This window comes from Salmo salar, chromosome ssa16, assembly GCF_905237065.1.
Source record: "Salmo salar chromosome ssa16, Ssal_v3.1, whole genome shotgun sequence".
NCBI lineage: Eukaryota > Metazoa > Chordata > Actinopteri > Salmoniformes > Salmonidae > Salmo > Salmo salar.
In genome coordinates this window covers 30,700,033-30,711,805 of record NC_059457.1, presented here as the reverse complement: position 1 = coordinate 30,711,805, position 11,773 = coordinate 30,700,033, and the positions used below count along the sequence as shown (strand labels likewise).

Genomic DNA, 11,773 nt, shown 5'->3' with positions numbered 1-11,773 from the left:
TCAAGAACACCAGTCATTCTATAGACTAGTGTAATAACTGATATTCACCTCTCTCTGACATTCCCTCTGGTTATCCCTTCCTCTCATCACTTTTATCCTTCATAGGTGTAACAGTGTAGGTTCCGTCCCTCTCTACGCCCCAACCTGGGCTCGAACCAGGGACCCTTGCACACATCAACAACTGACACCCACGAAGCATCGTTACCCATCGCGCCACAAAAGCCGCGGCTCTTGCAACGCAAGGGGAACAACCACTTCAGGTCTCAGAGCGAGTGACGTCACTGATTGAAACACTATTAGCGCACACCACCGCTAACTAACTAGCCATTTCACATCGGTTACACTCACCCCCCTTTTGACCTCCTCCTTTTCCGCAGCAACCAATGATCCGGGTCAACAGCATCAATGTAACAATGTAGGTTCCGTCCCTCTCTTCGCCCCAACCTGGGCTCGAACCAGGGACCCTTGCACACATCATCAACTGACACCCACGAAGCATCGTTACCCATCGCACCACAAAAGCCGCGGCCCTTGCAACGCAAGGGGAACAACCACTTCAGGTCTCAGAGCGAGTGATGTCACTGATTGAAACGCTATTAGCGCGCACCACCGCTAACTAACTAGCCCTTTCACATCGGTTACATAGGCCTACTCTCTAATTCATTGATCAATCATGTCTCTCTTCTCCCACTGAGCAACCTCTTGATTGTATTTGTATCCCTCCTCCGCCCCAGGTGTCCCTGGTGTTCCTCATCAGTGGCCTGGTAATCCTGGGCTACTCCTCCTGCATCAGTGGTCAGAACACATACCAAGCCGTGGTGAAGGATGTGTGTGGGCCTGCGATCGGGCAACTCTGTGAGGTCGTGTTCGTCTTCAACCTCTTCATGATCTCTGTGGCTTTCCTGGTCATAGTAACGGACCAGCTGGAGAAATGCGAGTCATCTCCATGACCACATGACTCCCTGAGATCTCTTGCTGGATTATGTTATAGTAATTCCTTCCTGAACTATTTCTTCTGGAGCCTTTGAAATCATCTAATTTTGTTTTCACCCATCCTTCTCATTATGTAATGATGCTGATAGGAAATGGGTTAATGATATAGATTGTCAACATCCTATCTGATACATGTTTCATGATGTCATTTATGTATTTCTGTTGATAACTGGATTGCACGAAGCAGACATGCCATACCACTGGTACACAGACCCGCATTTTGTCCTCATCCTCCTATGTGTCTTCCTCATCCTCCCTCTCTCCATCCCTAAAGAGATCAGTATTCAGAAGTACATCAGGTGAAGTTGTAAGCGATGCGTAACTGGCTGCAGGGAAGTCAGGCGCAGGAGAGCAGAAATGAGTAACAACCGGAGCACTTTAATGATGCAAAAACCAAACTGCACCCAGAACAGCAAAATACGGGTTGAAATACCCGTCGCAAACCAGTCTAAATACACAAAACACTTACAACAAACAATTCCACACACAGATATGGGGGGAACAGAGGGTTATATACACGTCAAGTGATGAGGGAATGTAAACCAGGTGTGCGGGAAAACAAGACAAAACAAATAGAAAATGAAAGGTGGATCGGCGATGGCTAGAAGACCGGTGACGTCGACCGCCGAACGCCGCCCGAACAAGGAGAGGAACCGACTTCGGCGGAAGTCGTGACAGAGGTATTTATGGGCAGTGTAATACGGCATTGCAAAGACTACTTGATGCATAACATTGCAATATTGACATGGCTGTTGCTGCCATATTCAATATCATGTTATACTCAAGCCTTTCCCCCTCTTTGAAGTATTTTAGATTTTAGGTACTCTGGCCGCTACATACCTAACAGTGGCCATTGTTGTGAAATTTCACACAAGAGAGGACCGTGAGGTGCACATATCCACCCTCTACAGTAGTGGGTGAGTGCTTGTAATCCCAATTAATATGTGTCATTTCTATCTTTGTTATATAATCTGAGGTGAACAATAGATATGAGTTTATGATAGGCCTCTATGATAGGTCTATGTGCTAGGTAAGGCCAAGGCTTTCGACTCTGTCAATCACTGTATTCTTATCGGCAGACTCAATAGCCTTGGTTTTTCTAATGATTGCCTCGCCTGGTTCACCAACTACTTTGCAGACAGAGTTCAATGTGTCAAATCGGAGGGCATGTTGTCCGGACCTCTGGCAGTCTCTATGGGGGTACCACAGGGTTCAATTCTCGGGCCGACTCTTTTCTCTGTATATATCAATGATGTCGCTCTTGCTGCGGGCGATTCCTTGATCCACCTCTACGCAGACGACACCCTTCTGTATACTTCTGGCCCTTCCTTGGACACTGCGCTAACAAACCTCCAAACGAGCTTCAATGCCATACAACACTCCTTCCGTGGCCTCCAACTGCTCTTAAACGCTAGTAAAACCAAATGCATGCTTTTCAACCGTTCGCTGCCCGCACCTGCCCGCCCGGCTAGCATCACCACCATGGACGGTTCCGACCTAGAATATGTGGACAACTATAAATACCTAGGTGTCTGGTTAGACTGTAAACCCTCCTTCCAGACTCACATTAAGCATCTTCAATCCAAAATCAAATCTAGAATCGGATTTCTATTTCGCAACAAAGCCTCCTTCACTCACGCCACCAAACTTACCCTAGTAAAACTGACTATCCTACCGATCCTCGACTTCGGCGATGTCATCTACAAAATAGCTTCCATTACTCTACTCAGCCAACTGGATGCAGTCTATCACAGTGCCATCCGTTTTGTTACCAAATCACCTTATACCACCCACCAATGCGACCTGAATGCTCTAGTCGGCTGGCCCTCGCTACATATTCGTCGCCAGACCCACTGGCTCCAGGTCATCTATACGTCTATGCTCGGTAAAGCTCCGCCTTATCTCAGTTCACTGGTCACGATAACAACACCCACCCATAGCACACGTTCCAGCAGGTATATCTCACTGATCATCCCCAAAGCCAACACATCATTTGGCCGCCTTTCCTTCCAGTTCTCTGCTGCCAGTGACTGGAACGAATTGCAAAAATCGCTGAAGTTGGAGACTTTTATTTCCCTCACCAACTTTAAACATCAGCTACCTGAGCTGCTAACCGGTCGCTGCAGCTGTACATAGTCCATCTGTAAATTGCCCACCCAATCTACCTACCTCATCCCCATACTGTTTTTATTTTATTTACTTTTCTGCTCTTTTGCACACCAGTATTTCTATTTGCACATCATCATATGCTCATTTATCACTCCAGTGTTAATCTGCTAAATTGTAATTATTCGCTCCTATGGCCTATTTATTGCCTACCTCCTCATGCCTTTTGCACACACTGTATATAGACTTTCATTTTTTTCTACTGTGTCATTGACTTGTTTATTGTGTTATTGGCTTGTTTATTGTTTATTCCATGTGTAACTCCGTGTTGTTGTCTGTGTCACACTGCTTTGCTTTATCTTGGCCAGGTTGCAGTTGTAAATGAGAACTTGTTCTCAACTTGCCTACCTGTTTAAATAAAGGTGAAATAAAAATAAATAAAATAAAAGGTAGAAAAATGCTGTCAAAGTTAAATGTAGCCTTTTATGCCTCTAGGTCATTAGGTCTGTGAGATCAGGATATAAGATGATCTTTTAATAAAAGTTGCTCTTACACCTTCTGCTCTTGTTAAAGGTAGTTTCATTTTCAACAACATTTTGACTGTTTGGGAGTGAAGTCATGGCCATCAGCCACCCACACATTGTAATTTGTCAGTGTGATTGACACATGAACTGTAAAAGACTGACATCAAAGGTCAGACCAGGTACTTTAGAAAAAGCCTTTCCAGAGTTTTGTTGTTGGCTCTCTGTAGAATAAGCTCTATGGGGCGGCAGGGTAGCCTTGTGGTTAGCGCGTTGGACTAGTAACTGAAAGGTTGCAAGTTCAAATCCCTGAGCTGACAAGGTACAAATCTGTCGTTCTGCCCCTGAACAGGCAGTTTACCCACTATTCCTAGGCCGTCATTGAAAATAAGAATTTGTTTTTAACTAAAATAAAAATATGCCTTTGATGTTCAGTGTTATCCCGACCATCTGCTTTCAGGTGAGTACGGTTTCAATCATGTCTGGTTTTCAAAGAGGTTACTAGTGAGGTTAGATTATTTTCTTTATGAAGCCAATGGTTAAAGGTCTGGCATTTACCCCAAATTCTGGTCAATTGAGGAGCTGTCTGAAAACCCATCACAGTCCTGCCGAGCCTCAGGCTATCCTGCTCTTTAAAATGACTGAGGAGAGCTGGTTCTCTGTTCAATATTGAAAATAAGTGTTATTTTCCACTTTTCTTCCAGAGGTAGTTTTTAGTAATCTTCTGAGTACCCAAGGGAACACAGTAGGATGATCAGAAATGCAATTAAAGGGCAGTGGGAGAGAGGACTAGTGTTGTACGAACCATCCTGATCTCTCAAGCTTACATTCTGTTTAGCTATCCGTTTAACGAAACAGAACGTAAGCTTGCGAGATCAGGAAGGTTCATACGAAGCTAAAAGAGGCCCACAAAGCCCAGCTAGCTGAGCCCCTGCACCCCCAGGCTGATTGATTACTTAGCTGGAGAAGAAAAAGGAATGATGGAGATCCTGAAGGAAGGTGGGATGGAGGAATGTTGGAGGAGCATATTGAGTAAACCTGGGAGAACTTTGCTTATGTAATGTATACTGTTGAATTGGAAGCTTGTCTCAGCTCATGACAAAGGCTTTGACGTTCTATGACTTGGAGCATTAACAGCTTTGGAGCCTGTCACGAGAATTTTCACTCCCAATGATAATAACTCAACAATCACTTAAGCTTTGATCAATTCCCCGAGGTTGTAAGGCTCGGGTTCAATATATGAATTAGGCAAAGTCTCAGATTCTGCAAAAGGTTAGTTCTTTATTCAGAGAGCTCTGAAATCAAAAAATGAGAACGCAGTCTTTGTATAACACACACACACAACTGAATTCTTATCAATAGAAACTCTACCTTTCTTTTAGGCATGCTGTATTTGTCCCACAGTTCACATTCCTAGTTTATCACTTTTGTACCAGCCTGGCAGTTTCTAGCTGTTACTCTCCTCCCTAGATTAGAGGGGCCTTTGAAGGTGCCTCTTTCCTGTTGTCAGTTTACAGAGTTATAACTAGGTCATCTGTAGTTCAGTTGTCCTTTGTTGTCTCAACTATACATTTCTCACATTGCTACATAGTAACACAATGTTTTTTGTCTTAACTTGTCTTACACACACATTATTGGATTATAGTCTTATTATTATAATACATTTCACACAGTTATACAGTTTCAGGGTGGAATTCTTTAGTCATTACTTTACACATATAAATTCCTTTATCAGAGCCCCATACTATTGATCGCTTCTCTGGCTCTTACATTGAGACTAACTGGACACCAGAATGATTCAAAGGATTAAGTGTCAGGGCTCTTTTTCCTGTGGGCACTGTCTGTGAAAATTAGAGCTCTATGAGTGACACAAGTCTCAGTCTCAGGTCTATGTAGCCATGTTTATCTGTGCTTTGCATTCTGAGTCTGCCATGTCCTGTTCTGTATCATTCTGTGCTCCAGTGTCACGAGGCTTGCACAGCCATCTACAGCAGCATGCAGCAGCATGGAGAACAAAAGCCTCTCCCACTGGGTGTTCATCTCTGTGGTGTCCATGTTCTTCTCCCTGATCATCTACTCCCTAATTTGTGAGGCTCATCCTTTCAATACTTTATCTGATAGCACCAAGTGATTGTAGTGAACACAGCGACTATACGACTGCACACTCTTAGAAAAAAGGGTTCCATAGTAGAACCCTTTTTGGTTTCAGGTAGAACCCTTTTTGGTTTCAGGTAGAACCCTTTTGGTCTCCATGTAGAACCCCCTGTGGAAAGGGTTCTACCTGGAACCAAAACGGGTTCTTCAAAGGGTTTTCCTATCGACCCAGTCGGTATTAGATAGAACGTCGCGGCCCTGCCCGCCTGTGGTGAAAACAACCTGTGGTTACCTAGGTTACTACTTTGACTCACAGCAAAAACATGACCTTTTAAAACTCAATTTTGTTGTTGTCGGCTTGTTTTAGTAAATTACAAAACTACATTTTAGAGAAGTACAACATACAGTGGGGGAAAAAAGTATTTAGTCAGCCACCAATTGTGTAAAATACTAAATACTTATTTTCCACCATAATTTGCAAATAAATTCATTAAAAATCCTACAATGTGATTTTCTGGATTTGTTTTCTCATTTTGTCTGTCATCGTTGAAGTGTACCTATGATGAAAATTACAGGCCTCTCTCATTTTTTTAAGTGGGAGAACTTGCACAATTGGTTGGCTGACTAAATACTTTTCCCCCCCACTGTATCTAAAGGTTGCTTTTCAACATAGCCCATTTGCTCCTGTTCTCAACACTTAGAAAAAGGTAATAGTGTAGGGCTTCCCTCATGCCCCTTTTCATGATAATGTAACAGCCAAGTGAGTGAGTGCTAGTTAGCTACCGACCGGAACATTAAGCTAGCCAAGACCAACAACACAAACAAACGGACTATACAGCTACAAGTAGTGAGTGGAGTTACAAACGGACTGTACAAAAGAAGTTAAATGTCTTATCTGTGATTAAATGTTTTCCACACACATAGCTAGCTACGTGTAGCCTATTTGGACACCGGGTCCCCACATTTCCCACTCTCCCAAGCTGAATAGCCTGAAGTCACAGGGCTCTTCTCACGTCCTCTATTTCCCTACGTGGGAGCATTGCGAACCATAGGTTGGGATTTTTGACCTGGTTACATGTACATTGAACAACACAGCAGCTTCTTCAGCATGTTTTGTTATTTCTGTATAACATAAATTCAACAACAACGTTGACTCTTTTACACAGGGTCAACGGAAAGAATATTTGTTTTCCTAAATTTGTGTGCGCGGTCGAGGGGAATTCCTTATTATTACGTGAACCCTTTTAGGTTCTACAAATCACCTTTTTTGTCTAAAAGTGTATGCAAAGTTGGTGTCTGAATGCATTCCCCCTCCCTTTTTGGTTCAGGTGTTTACAGATACCTGACATTTGGCAAGGATGTTACAGCAGATATTCTGATGTCATACACAGGGAATGATGTCCTCATGATCATTGCAAGACTGCTCTTTGGGATCTCTATCATCACCATCTACCTCATCATCATCATCCTCCTGGTAGGAAGGTAACATCATGGCTGGAGAGCATTTAATAATGGGCATTCATTAGCCATTCAATCAGAGCATATGAGCCAAAATAAATAACTTGTTAGTAAATTTGCCTGTTTGGCCCAGTGAGTCTCATTGCAGTGTGTCTGACTTCCTGCACACAGGTCAGTGATTCAGGACTCACTGCTGAGTTTCCGTCTGCACTTCCACATGGTGACGGAGTCGTATGAGAACCGTAGCCATGTGGGGCTGACTATAGCCTGGATCACTGTCACCGTCCTCATCGCCATGTTCATCCCAGACATTAGCAAGGTGATCAGTGTCATCGGAGGAATAAGCACATTTTTCATCTTAATTTTCCTAGGTGGGAAAATTCTCCCTCTTTCACACCACTATCTCCCACATGGTTGCATGTAAATCGAAGCAGCAGAGATATGTTTGCTTGCTCTGCTTGTCTGCAGGATTATATCTTGTATTTGACATGCAGTCAGAGACAGTATCTTTCATAACAAGGCAAGTTTAAACCAATCATGGTCACTCATTCAAACCATTCATTCATCCAAATCCTTAAAAAATATACTCAATTTCTCTCCTTTATTTTCTCACTAACCCCTCCCCCATTCCCTCTCAGAGTGGTCCTACTGTAACAACATGGGGATGATATCACTCTGATCTGTGGAGCCTTCATCTTTGGACAGAGCACCACCACTGCCATAATGCAGCTCCTCACTAAGATCTAACCCTTATCTTCATCACCCTTATTTATCATGGACATCTTGTTAAATGCCTGATGGCTTTTCATCCTCATCACCTTTGGAAACACAGAGCTCTTTTTGGAGCCCTTTATTCTGAGGGTTGTGTGTTATGTCCTCTGAACTCTGTTACATTTCACCTTTTCTCCCACTTACTCTCCAGGTGTCTGGACTAACTGGTATGTCTTCATTGTGTGAGATCTGTTGGCTGGGTAGGACATGGGGAGAGTTTTGTAGTAAGCTTCTTCTTTTTAGTTTGTTATTTCAGATCATCAAGGACAACAACCATCCGAGCCACTGCCTGTTCACCCCGCTACTATCCAGAAGTCGAGGTCAGAACAGGTATCACAGGCATCAAAGCTGGGACCGAGAGACTGAAAAACAGCTTTTATCTTAAGACCATCAGACTGTTAAACAGCCATCACTAACACAGAGAGGCTGCTGCCTACATACAGACTTCAAATTATTGGCCACTTTATTAAATGGATCACTAGTGTCGTGACGTTGTATTAGTTAATATGACGACTGTTGCTCATCGAATGATTAACGGTTTATAATTGCGTGTTTAAATGAATCAAGCAATGAATCAAGCAATTATTAAATCATTAACCTGGGGCACCATGGGAAGATTAGTTTTATTGAGTTTCTATTTCCCAAATTAACTCAAAGAATATCATAATATGGATTTTACAACAGTCGCTAATTAATCAATTTCCTCTAATAGTCTCATTCTGAACGTCGCATAATCCGGGAATCTGCAAGGACCCGGGTCCCACCAATGAGTTTACCACACCAATCTTAGTTGATTATTTGGGTCAGAATATAATGATGTAATTACGTGTTGGAGGTCTCAGATGGGAAGCTCCGCGTGGCTCGTTTAGGCTGCTCAAGGACGCACTTCTCCGACGCAACTCTCTGGTTGTCCTCACGATGTCAGTGTCCCTTTTGGCTTAGTGGTCTGATTTCTCCCCCTTTCTCTGATAGTGTCGTCTGAGGACAGACAGCTCTGTAGCTCAGAGCTCACAGCGTAGGAATGAAACAGCGTAGATACATACCACGGTTTGATGAAGAGTGGAGGCTAGGTGGTTCGGCTTGAATTCACCCGCTTAGACACAGCTACTCATCCGTAGCTTGGGTAGAAAAAGATTTCTTTGTCTTCAACCTTGTGTTGCGTTTTGGATTTCGTGGAACTTTTATTAGACCTTGGCTGCAGCCTGGGGTCACTTTAGTCTGATATGTTAAATCTTAACTCACATGTCTTATACCTTCGGGTCAGAAGTGGGCGTAACCGCATTTAGGGCAATTCTCTGGGCGTATCAAGTTAAGAGGCAAGGCCTAGATTTTACTCAAATCCAATTTAGACAACTAACTTCACATTTCATCTTTACCAAAACATTCTCTTTGATTTGGATATTTTCCACACAACGTACAATGTATAAACATCAGGCATATACTGGGAAAACTCTTAAAGGAACAATGTTTTCATAATAACGTCATCTATTAACCTTTAACAATAAGACAAAAATTACATACATTTTCATATTCCATCTATCGTCACGACCACCATTCTGGCTGACGGAAACCATTGTTCCAAAGTCCCTTTATTGCATGTTTAATGTTCTGAGGCCAGTTCTCCATAGTGAGGACAAAGGAATTTCTATGTGGCCTAAGATTTATCATGGGCGTGAGGGGTCATAAAACCCCCACATCTTCAGACCCCTAGATCTCTCCTCCTCTGTTGGGGGTTGAGAGATACTCTGTAGGGTTGTGGTCTCCTGTAACCTGACCTGATCAGGACAGTCATGACAGTCCCACTCTGGTAGGTTCAACTTGGAATGATTCTGCATGTTGCAACCCGCCATAAGAATGACCATCGGATGTCCTAGTTTGTGGATCATCATAGCAGCCCCCCCCCCCTTGGTGGTTCACCCTGGTAGGATTTCCGCAAGCTGTGGATCATCACCAGAATGGACCTAGGAGGTCTGGCAGTGGCTCTGTGTTCTGGCCCGTCGTCCGGTTATCCCGGCTAGTGGACCTAGGCAGTAACTTGGCAGACGTTAATAACGCACAACACTCAGGCAATACATCATTACATTTCCTCCCCAAACGAGCGGTGTTTTGGCTCTACTGCTTCCTAAGTGTCAAAGGAAATGAAACGAAAAATTGGAATAGAAGCATGAAAGTATACAAAATGTGTCTACCACACCTTAATCATCTAATATGGACTATGTTCTATATATGTCTAGGGTCTTGGCTAAATGGCTCTATCATGGCATTGTCTCTAATGTCATGTCTAGGGTGATCCTACTTGCAGGTGGATAGTTAAGGCACTTGGAAAAACTTGGCCCCTGAAGGCCAAAGCTTACATCGGGGACATTACTGGGCTGACCTAGCGAGTTCGGGAGAGGAGGCTTGGACTGGGCCCCCTAAGGGGGTTTCCGGATCCATTGCCAACTTTCCAAAAATCGGGATCGCTTCCGTCCCACAGGTGATCCTAGTATAAGACCTCATTAGGTCTTCCATTGCACGTGTGCGCCTGTGTACGTAGTAGGTGCACACGCCAAGTGAAATAAGGCCAAGGATCATAGTAACAGTCAGGATACTGTCCGGCACCGTCCAAGAGCGGGCGACAGACCAATCTTTTGGTCTGTAGTCAGTCGGGTCGTGTAATGCCCTGGCCATAGAGAGGGTTTTTTTGTTCTCTATTTTGGTTAGGCCAGGGTGTTCTATGTTTATTTTTTTATGTTGGTTTGTTTCTTTGGTTTGGCCGTGTGTGGCTCTCAATCAGGAACAGCTGTAGATCGTTGTTGCTGATTGAGAGTCATACATAGGCAGCCTGTTTTTCCTTTGGGGTTTGTGGGTGATTGTTTTCTGTTTAGTGTTAATCCTGACAATACTGTTTGGCTGTCGTTTTCTTTTCGTGTTTCGTTTGTAGTGTTCATTCATTTATTAAAATTCCTAATGATGAACACATCCTCCGCTGCACCTTGGTCTCATTGCGACGACGGCCGCTACAGAATCACCCACCAGAAAAGGACCAAGCAGCGGAGGAAGGAGCAGCACCAGGAGAAGAGCATTCAGGATTCCTGGAAGTGGGAGGAATTACTGGACGGAAAAGGACCATGGGCTCAAGCTGGGGAGTATCGCCGCCCGCAGTGGGAGATCGAGGCAGCGAAAGCTGAGAGGCGCTGGTATGAGGCAAGGGAGCGCAACAGTGGGAGATCGAGGCAGCGAAAGCTGAGAGGCGCTGGTATGAGGCAAGGGAGCGCAACAGGCACGAGAGGCAGCCCCAACATTTTTTGGGGGGGGCACACGGGAAGTGTGGCAGAGTCAGGTTGGAGACCTGAGCCAACCCCCCGTGCTTACCGGAAGCAGCGTGGTACTGGTCAGGCACCGTGTTATGCTATGAAGCGCACGGTGTCTCCAGTGCGCACTCATAGCCCGGTGCGCTATAGGCCAGCCCCCCGCAAGTGCCATGCGAGTGTGGGCATCGAGCCAGGGCGGATTGTGCCAGCTCAGCGCGTCTGGTCTCCAGTGCGCCGTTTCGGTCCAGGTTATCCTGCGCCGGCTCTGCGCACTGTGTCTCTGGGGCGCTGGGAGGGCTCAGTTCGCCCTATGCCTGCGCTCCGCCCGTGCCGGGCAAGAGTGGGCATTCAGCCTGGAGTATGGGTGGCAAGCCTACGCACCAGAACTCCAGTGCTCCCCCACAGCCCGGTTTATCCTGTGCCTCCTCCCCGGACCAGGCCTCCAGTGGGTCTCTCCAGCCTGTTCTATCCTGTGCCTCCTCCCAGGACCAGGCCTCCAGTGGGTCTCTCCAGCCTGTTCTATCCTGTGCCTCCTCC

General features: G+C 44.9%; 1 pseudogene; it reads left to right on the top strand.

Annotated features, from left to right (window-relative positions):
• Positions 1-674: 674 nt before the first annotated feature.
• Positions 675-7,919, top strand: LOC123727829 (putative sodium-coupled neutral amino acid transporter 8; annotated as a pseudogene).
• Positions 7,920-11,773: the final 3,854 nt, after the last annotated feature.